Source organism: Schistocerca cancellata, chromosome 10 (genome assembly GCF_023864275.1).
Source record: "Schistocerca cancellata isolate TAMUIC-IGC-003103 chromosome 10, iqSchCanc2.1, whole genome shotgun sequence".
Classification (NCBI taxonomy): Eukaryota; Metazoa; Arthropoda; class Insecta; order Orthoptera; family Acrididae; genus Schistocerca; species Schistocerca cancellata.
This window is the reverse complement of record NC_064635.1, coordinates 14982584-14991890: the sequence shown is the minus strand read 5'-3', so window position 1 is coordinate 14991890 and position 9307 is coordinate 14982584. Positions and strand designations below refer to the sequence as shown.

Sequence of the window (9307 nt, the reverse complement as noted above, 5' to 3'; positions counted from 1 at the left end):
AGAGTATGACAAGTAGTTACGCTGACAAAAGCAGCCTCTGTCGGTAGCCAAACCTCTGGTAGTTTCATGTAGATCTTGAAACGGTATCAAGTAGAAATAAACTTTCCTGGCATGGTCTCTTTCTGTGAAAGCCGACACTCAGAAGTGACCCTACCCAGTTTCCTCTATTTTTCACCATACACCAATTCTGGGTGTCCAACTTGTGTTTTTATTACTCTTCATCGAAATCAGCCAACGGTCTTGCCGCAGTGGCAACATCAGTTCCCGTCAGATCACCGAAGTTAAGCGCTGTCGGTCTGGGATAGCACTAGGATGGGTGACCATCTGGTCTGCCGAGCGCTGTTGGCAAGCGGGATGCACTCAGCCCTTGAGAAGCAAACTGAGGAGCTACTTGACAGAGAAGTAGCGGCTCCAGTCTCGTAAACTGACATACAGCCGAGAGAGCGGCGTGCTGACCAGATGCCCCTTAATATCCGTCTCCATTGACGCCTGTGGATTGAGGATGACACGGCGACCGGTCGGTACCGTTGGACCTACAAGGCCTGTTCGGGCGGATTTTAGTTTAGTTAATCAACGATTCACGCAGTCACTGACTGTGTCGGAGATGTATTAACATAACAGTGTTTTATTCTCCCTGCCCACCTGAGCTGAAGTTATACTCTGAGTTCTGTTCCCTTATGCGACTGTTCCTGGTTCTTTTAAGATGTCAATGGGTAATTTTCATGTCCGTAGTCAATAAATCTAATTGTTACTGTGTCCATTTGTTTCCATTCATAGCGAAAAGATCCCTCCAACCATTAATATATCGATGCGAGCGATGTAGTATCCATTTATTTCATGTGTAATTGGGTTACCCCTATTAATATTTGAATAAGGCGCTTCCCGTTGCGCGACAGTATCCTTCTTTCCAGTCCGCCTGCTTAGTTGAGTGGTAAAATTTTTGCCTGCCATACATCAGGCCCAGGTACCTTTCCTGGCTAGGTTGCAGATTTCCACCACTCATGGACTGGGCGTTGTGTTGTGCTCATCATCATCTCGTCATCACCGACATGCAAGTCGCCCAATGTGGCATCACTTGAAATAAGACTTGCAACTCAGTGGCTGAACTTTCTCGGATCAGGCCTCCCAGCCATCAATACCACACGATCATTTCATTTTTTTATCCTTGTTTTCAATTAATTTGCATGATCATTTGGGGCGGTTTCCGTTAGCCACCAGAATTTGGTTCTGTCCATCCTAAGTGTATCCTGTCACAACCGACACCCCATAGGCCTGGGAAATCCAACATGGTGCTCCAAGGTCGGTCTCCCAGGTAAGATTCAGCAGGGAAGGAGGAAGGTGCTCCAGATGGCTCGCGTAACCAAATTGGCAGCAAACCCATTATTCCTGCAGAGCCCTGTCAGAGAACATGGAACTGAAGGAAATGGAGGGAATCTTTCCTGCATCGGAGGATATGGTATGCCCTAAGTGTTGATTCACGTTTTATGCGGCTGCCAGTATTGACATTGTTCATAAGACGGCGAAAATCTTTGACATGGTACCCCGATTACCAGTTTGAAAGTAGAGGAAGGGGAGGCATTCGAGGAAGCGGTAGTCTCTTAAAGCCTGCCACCGGAAACCAGGATATGACACCGCACTGTGGAAAAAACTCGACCGTTACCAGCAAATCGTAGTAGAATAATTTATTGACTGGAGTGGAGTGGAGTAAGAATTTTCCAGCTTATCCCACTCCTCTCTCCCCGAGAGAAAAGGAAGACAACTATGGCTGAAGATTTGGAGCCAATTTTGCAGTGTGGTACTAGCAAATCTACTGTGAGAACATGTCTGGAAGCTGTTTCAGTTTATCGCAAAATCTACCCATAGCAGAGCACGGTGTACTTATTCTACATCCAAACACTTTACATATCTCGCATCTTGATGGGTTCATAATCTTAAGCCTGAGCAACCCACGACTGATTGCATGTACCTGTGAAACCATATCCAGTAAAAAGTATTCTCAACTTGCCCTTTACCTCTCCAGTCATACACAGTTCTACCTCTTTCGTGCTCATTAGTCGTCATCTATTTTACTAACTGGAAGCACTGGGCAGAGACCAAGGTGGCCCGGCTTCCATTTCTGCTTCCAGCCCTTTCCTAACCTTTCCCCGCCTTCCACACAAGTGCTGTTCCCTTCAATCAGGCTCAGTTGTCCCGGAATCTCCCACATATATTACATCAGGGAGTGCTACATCATCTCTGCATGTGCCCCAATCGTCCGCACCTAAAGTATGAGACTTCAGAGTGGAAAAAACTCAATCTTCCCCAAAACTTTAACTATCAATACAACTTCTTCTATTGTTTTCACGAACTCTGTCTTTATGAAGCGCGAGACATCCAATCGTACATCTATCAGAATTACTCCACTATGTGGATAGTGGCCTCATTCTCACATCCTTTATTCGTCAGCTCATGAGTGTACAAAATGTGGAGGAGAAGAGGGCGCGCCTTGAAAGAGAGGCGGCAAAAAAAAAAGAAAAAGAAAAAAATGCGATGCACCACGAAGGAGTTATGCAAATTGGTTACAAGTTGATATTCATACATGTATCGACGGTAAATGCAAACTTGTAAACACTGGCGGCCGATGGATGAATGTGTGATGCTGCACTGCAGTTTCATCATGCAGCTGACAAAGGATAGTAAATATGTAGATATCGGGGCATAAAGTCTTCGTGAATGGCATTCCGAATATTCAGTTCGACAGGAACTATGCCTCGCAAACAGGTGCATGGACAAAGTACGCAGATGTTAGAATTCAGAATGTGAGAGAGCACGTGTGGTCGGGCTCAAAGAAGTCAGTTGGGGTGGACAGCGAATCGCTCTACATTTCAAGAGGAGCGATGCCATTGTTCGACGATGTTGGCAGCAGTGGGTGAATCATGGCTGAACACAACGTCAAGAAGGAAACGTTCGATCTAAAGAGCTAGCGTTCCAAAGGATTGGGAAAGGGCACAGGTCATCCCCGTTTTCAAGAAGGGACGTCGAACAGATGTGCAGAACTATAGACCTATATCTCTAACATCGATCAGTTGCAGAATTTTGGAACATGTATTATGTTCGAGTATAATGACTTTTCTGGAGACTAGAAATCTACTCTGTAGGAACCAGCATGGGTTTCGAAAAAGACGATCGTGTGAAACTCAGCTCGCGCTATTCGTCCACGACACTCAGAGGGCCATAGATACGGGTTTTCTTGACTTCCGCAAGGCGTTCTATACAGTTCCCCACAGTCGTTTAATGAACAAAGTAACAGCATATGGACTATCAGACCAATTGTGTGATTGGATTGAAGAGTTCCTAGATAACAGAACGCAGCCTGTCATTCTCAATGGGGAGAAGTCTTCCGAAGTAAGAGTGATTTCAGGTGTGCCGCAGGGGAGTGTCGTAGGACCGTTTGCTATTCATAATATACATAAATGACCTTGTGGATGAAATCGGAAGTTCACTGAGGCTTTTTGCGGATGATGCTGTGGTATATAGAGAGGTTGTAACAATGGAAAATTGTACTGAAATGCAGGAGGATCTGCAGCGAAGTGACCCATGGTGCAGGGAATGGCAATTGACTCTCAATGTAGACAAGTGTAATGTGCTGCGAATACATAGAAAGAAAGATACTTTATCATTTAGCTACAATACAGCAGGTCAGCAACTGGAAGCAGTTAATTCCATAAATTATCTGGGAGTAGGCATTAGGAATGATTTGAAATGGAATGACCATAAAAAGTTGATCGTTGGTAAAGCGGATGCCAGATTCATTGGAAGAATCCTAAGGAAATGCAATCCGAAAACAAAGGAAGTAGGTTACATTACACTTGTTCGTCCACTGCTTGAATACTGCTCACCAGTGTGGGATCTGTACCAGGTGGGGTTGATAGAGGAGATAGAGAAGATCCAACGGAGAGCAGCGCGCTTCGTTACAGGATCATTTAGTAATCGCGAAAGCGTTACGGAGATGATAGATAAACTCCAGTTGAAGACTCTGCAAGAGAGATGCTCAGTAGCTCGGTACGGGCTGTTGTTGAAGTTTCGAGAACATACCTTCACCGAGGAGTCAAGCAGTATATTGCTCCCTCCTACGTATATCTCGCAAAGAGACCACGAGGATAAAATCAGAGAGATTACAGTCCACACAGAAGCATACCGACAATCCTTCTTTCCACGAACAATACGAGACTGGAATAGAAGGGAGAACCGATAGAAGTACTCAAAGTACCCTCCGCCACACACCGTCAGTATGGATGTAGATGTAGATGTAGATGTAGATGTAGATGTAGAAGAGATGACATAATGAGAGGACCGAACAGTCGTCAGCGAGGTACCCAGAGCTCCGAATTGTTCGTTATCATCGACCCGACTTGGTAGTGGTGCTTTTGTGATCCCAAGGACCATTAACAGGCTGCTGACGGTAAGGAGGCCGACGTCACGCTGCCCCTTGAGCCGACTACCGTTGACCTCCGTTCACCAACAAGCCCATCTGCAGTGGTGTCGGCCACATTCAGCCTGAAACTCACTGACTAGATCAGAATTGTCTTCGTTGATATGTCCCGCTTCGAAATGATTAGCCGGCTCTCTCCACAGTGGAGAACGTTTGGAATATTATGGGTAGGTCCCTCCAACCATCACGGGATTTTGCCGATCTGATTCGCCAATTGGACAAATGTGGCACCGTATTGCTCAAGAGAACACCCGTCAACTCTATCAGTCAATGCCAAGCTCAATAACAGGCTGCAGAAGGACCACAGGGGGACCAACGAGAACCTTGCCAGTCTATAAAGCTCTTTCTGTTGAAAAAAATCATCGAATTTTTCTGAAACTGTAATAATTTGTTTGTCTGTACACTTACATCACATCTACTGATTTCAGTCCCATTCTTACAATTCCATCGTGCTGCATAATTTTTTTTTGTGTTAGAGTATACGTAATGACACTGACTGTACTGATGTAACGCGGCACAAGTGAACCAGATTACAGGCTATAAAGCATATGCCAACGACCTCAGTTAGATTTTCGTACCACACTCGGTGTAAGGCTCAACCGACCCTCTAATTACATACACTGAGTTGACAAAAGGCATTGGGTAACTCCTAATATCGTGTCGGACCTCTTTTCACGCGGAGTAGTGTCGCAACTCGACGTGGCATGGACTCACCAAGTCGTTGGAAGTCTCATCCAGAAATATTGAGCCATGTCGCCTTCATAGCCGTCCGTAATTCAGAAAGATTCGACGATGCATGATTTTGTGCACAAATTGACCTCTCAGTTATGTCCCATAAATGTCCGATGGGATTCATGTAGGGCAATCTGAGTGGCCAAATCATCCTCTCGAATTGTTCAGAATGTTCTTCAAACCAACCAACCGCAAACAACTGTGGACCAGTGACATAACGCATTTTCATCTATAAAAATTCCGTCGTCGGTTTTTGAAGTCCATGTATGGGTGCAAATGGTCTTCAGGTAGCCGAACTTAACCATTTCCAGTCAATGATCGGTTGAGTTGCACCGAGGGACCCGGTCCATTCCATGTAAACACAACCCACACCATTAGGCAGCCACCACCAACTTGACGACCTGGGTCCGTGCCTTCGTGGGGTGTGCGCCACACTCGGGCCCTACCACCAGCTCTGACCAGCTGGAAGCGGGATGCAACAGACTGGCCACAGTTTCCCAGTCGTCCAGAGTCCAACCGATGTGGTCACCAGCTGTGGAGAGGCGCCGTAGGCGACTTGCTGTTAGCAAAAGCACTCTCTACGGTTGTCTGCCGCCACAGCCCATTAACGCCAGTTTCATCGCAATGTCCTTGCGGATACATTCGTCGTACGTCTCGCATTGATTTCTGTCGTTATTTCGCGCAGTGTTGCTTGTCTGTCAGCAATAACAACCTTTCACAAAGCCCACTACTGTCGGTCGTTAAGCGAAGGCCATCGGCCATTGCTTTGCCTTTGTGAGAGGTGATGCCTGAAATTTGGGATTCTCGGCACACTGTTGACACTGTGGATCTCGGAATACTAAGGCAATGGCTTACGAGAAGTCCTGATCTGGTACAAATTTTCAACTTTAGCCATTGAAATGAAATATCGTGTGGCTAAGGCCCCCCGTCGGGTAGACCGTTTGCCTGGTGCAGGTCTTTCGATTTGACGCCACTTCGGTGACCTGCGCGTCGATGGGGATGAAATGATGATGATTAGGACAACACAACACCCAGTCCCTGAGCGGAGAAAATCTCCGACCCAGCCGGGAATCGAACCCGGGACCTTAGAATTGACATTCCGTCACGCTGACCACTCAGCTACCGGGGCCGGCACTTTAGCCATTGCATTACCACTATGCGCTGTGCAGGTAGCCGGAATGCTTTCCAACTCAACCTTTCTCTTTCCTTCTCTTTCCCCTTCCTACATTTGATGTTTACACATATGTACCAGCTGTACCATCACGAGTGATGTCTGTTTTGTCAGACATGTCCAACAGAGTAAACACCACTCAGATACGTACAGTGTTGAGATGTCATACCGTATTATTTTAACCAATCAGGTTCTAGAAGAAACTAAATTGGCAACAAGAGAAAATGTATCTTACTATGTCTTTTCTTGCAGGTTATTGTTGACGATGCGGAACACAGCTACGACACTCTACTTTGCATGGGGCAACTGGTTGGACCCAAGCGCCGCCTGGTCATAATATCGTACAAGGGGGATGACTCGTTTCTGGATACTTGCAAATCAGGCGATATTTGTGAAGACAGCTGGAAGGAGCTCATAGATGTCACTATCAAACTGAATAGTGAACAACATGTATGCTGCCTGGAAGATCTCTGTGACACTGCAAGTCTTAAGGCGATGCTGGATGGGAAACCTGAAGCATTAGTCGCTCTATCGCAGATGTCAGACCCTATGAGGATGGGACAAGACTTGGACCCACTACCGGTGAAACACATTTCCAGACAGCTCACGTTTCGGATGCGTGTCAGGGAAGAATTTTTCTCGTGCCTTGGAGACAAGGATGTGTGCATCACGGATGAAATGTCCTACAGGCTCTTGACCAACAGTTCAGTTGTGGAGAATACTGTCAACTTTGAAGAGCTTGATAATTACCTCAGTGCTTCGCATGTAGTGTGGCCTCTCCTTGTCGTTGCTAACAACATCGATCGTTCTGCAGTTCAGATGATATGTAGTAAACATACAGACATACTTGTGTATGTTTTAAGTTATGTAAATGACGGATGGGAAATTCTGTTCCTGCATAGAGGTAGTGCGAAAATTCGACCGTACATTGAAGAGGAATCGCGAAGCCTATTGCAAACTGTGAATGGCTTGAGAGATCGAGATGTCGTTGAAGGGAAACCAGGTGTAGGGAAATCTACTATGTTGCTGGATATGGCCAGCCAACTAAAACGCCAGTTTCCATCATGGTGGATCTTGAGAATCGATTTATTGAAGTACTCGGAAGTCTTTGACAGTTGTCACAGCGGAGTCGAAGCCAGTAAGGATATCTTGTTTGGAGTGGTGCACAACGAGGGAAACCTGGGCGTACTGGAACGCTCACTTCTTCAGCACTGTCTGCTGGAGTATCCCCGTATCATCTGCATGGTGGACGGCTTCGACGAGGTCTGCCCGGATTATGGGGACAAGTGCTTACAGGCTCTGCAGGAGTTAGCTCCACGCCGGGGAAAGCTGCTGGTGACGACTCGACCATCTGTGACGGGCCGCCTCGAGGCTGCCCTGGGAGTTCTGGCACACTCACTGCCTGCATTCAGCGAAGACCAACTTCGCGATTTCCACGGGTGGTCCCGGTCAGAGACAGGCGTTACTAATGTGGTTAGGGACCTGCTGAAGATTCCTTTGCTCTCAAGAATGTATGCAGAATCATTGGAGAGTGGAATTGTGGTACATGACACTGTGAGCCTATATGAAGCTTTTTTTGAAGGGAAATTCAGAAGAGTGTTTGAGGAGAAGTGGTGTGATAGTTTATCTGTAGCTGGGAAGAAGGAAAAGGTCGAGAGGGAACGCCGAGAGCACGAGAAACAGTTGGGGTTTCTTGCGATGTCAGACTTGCTTCCCAATTTGGAGGTACCCCGCCCTGCACAGTTCTCTCCCACGGATAGAGACGAGCTCGTGAAGGCTGGTATCGTTTACCAATTCATTGACGACAAGCCAGTTTTCGTACATAGGACCTTTTCCGAGTACTTCTTAGCCAAGTTGTGCTTTTATGACGATACAGACGGCCTGCGTAATCGTCTGTACTGTAAAGGTCTTGCTGACAGTGGGCTGGAGTTCTTTGTCGAGTCTTTCGACCGAATGGCGAGTAGGGGCCGACCCCTGCTGATGGCCGTGGTGAATGGCAGTGAGAGTGAGGTGAAATCGCTGCTAGAAAAGGGTGCGGACCCTGCAGAGGAGGATGTGGTGGGACGCAACTCACTGCATCTGGTACCGGCGTACAGTCGTGACTCTTCACTGCTGCGGCTGCTTGTGGAGCGACTGGAGATGATGGGGGTGGCATCAGTGCCAGCAGGAGTGGCGCGGGAGGCAGTGGAGGCGGAGGCAGTGTCCGAGGTGGATGAGGCGGCGAGGTCGGTCGAGAAAGGGAGGGCCGCAGGAGCCGGATGGGAGGCGGGTGGCTCGCAGTTGGCGGACGCTTCAGGGGCAGGGGTTGTCGAGGATGCGGTGTCTGTGGCGATGGCTGCGGAGGACGGGCTGCTGCACTGGACGCCACTGCGCTACGCCGCGGAGCGCCGGCGCTGGAGGGCAGTGGCTGCGCTTCTGGAGATGGGCGCCGAGCTGCGTCACCTGGGAGACTTCCAGCGCGGCCTGCACGCACCCGAGGAGCTGTGGCGCGTTTACAAAGAAAGTGGATACAGAGCGCTGTTCGATCACGTGCTTGGCAAGACTGAGTCGGAGTGGAGTTCGGAAATAGTTGAACAGCCAGCCGAAAACAAGAGGTGTTCAGAGATGAAGGTAAGGTACACATATTCACTTTTTTGCATTAAAACAGAACTTATTCCACAAACTCCTAAGTGAAGTATCGGGAAAGTGGGGGAAATAAACCATATTTATGAGCAGTTATATCTGTATCCGAATTTATGTGCATCCGAAGACCATGGTAGAAGACTCACATGTTTAGGGCTCCTTCTCACTTCAGTAGCATGTGGAGTGCGGAGGAATGACTGCTTAAACGCCTCTGGGAATGCTGTAATTGGACTCCTCTTGCATTTAAGATCGATACATAAGGGATACACAGGAAGCTGAATACCATCTCTCGATTCTTCACTTTATACTGT

General features: G+C 47.6%; 1 pseudogene; it reads left to right on the top strand.

Moving 5' to 3' along the window:
• The first annotated feature begins 230 nt into the window (after positions 1–230).
• Positions 231–348, top strand: LOC126106947 (5S ribosomal RNA; annotated as a pseudogene).
• Positions 349–9307: the final 8959 nt, after the last annotated feature.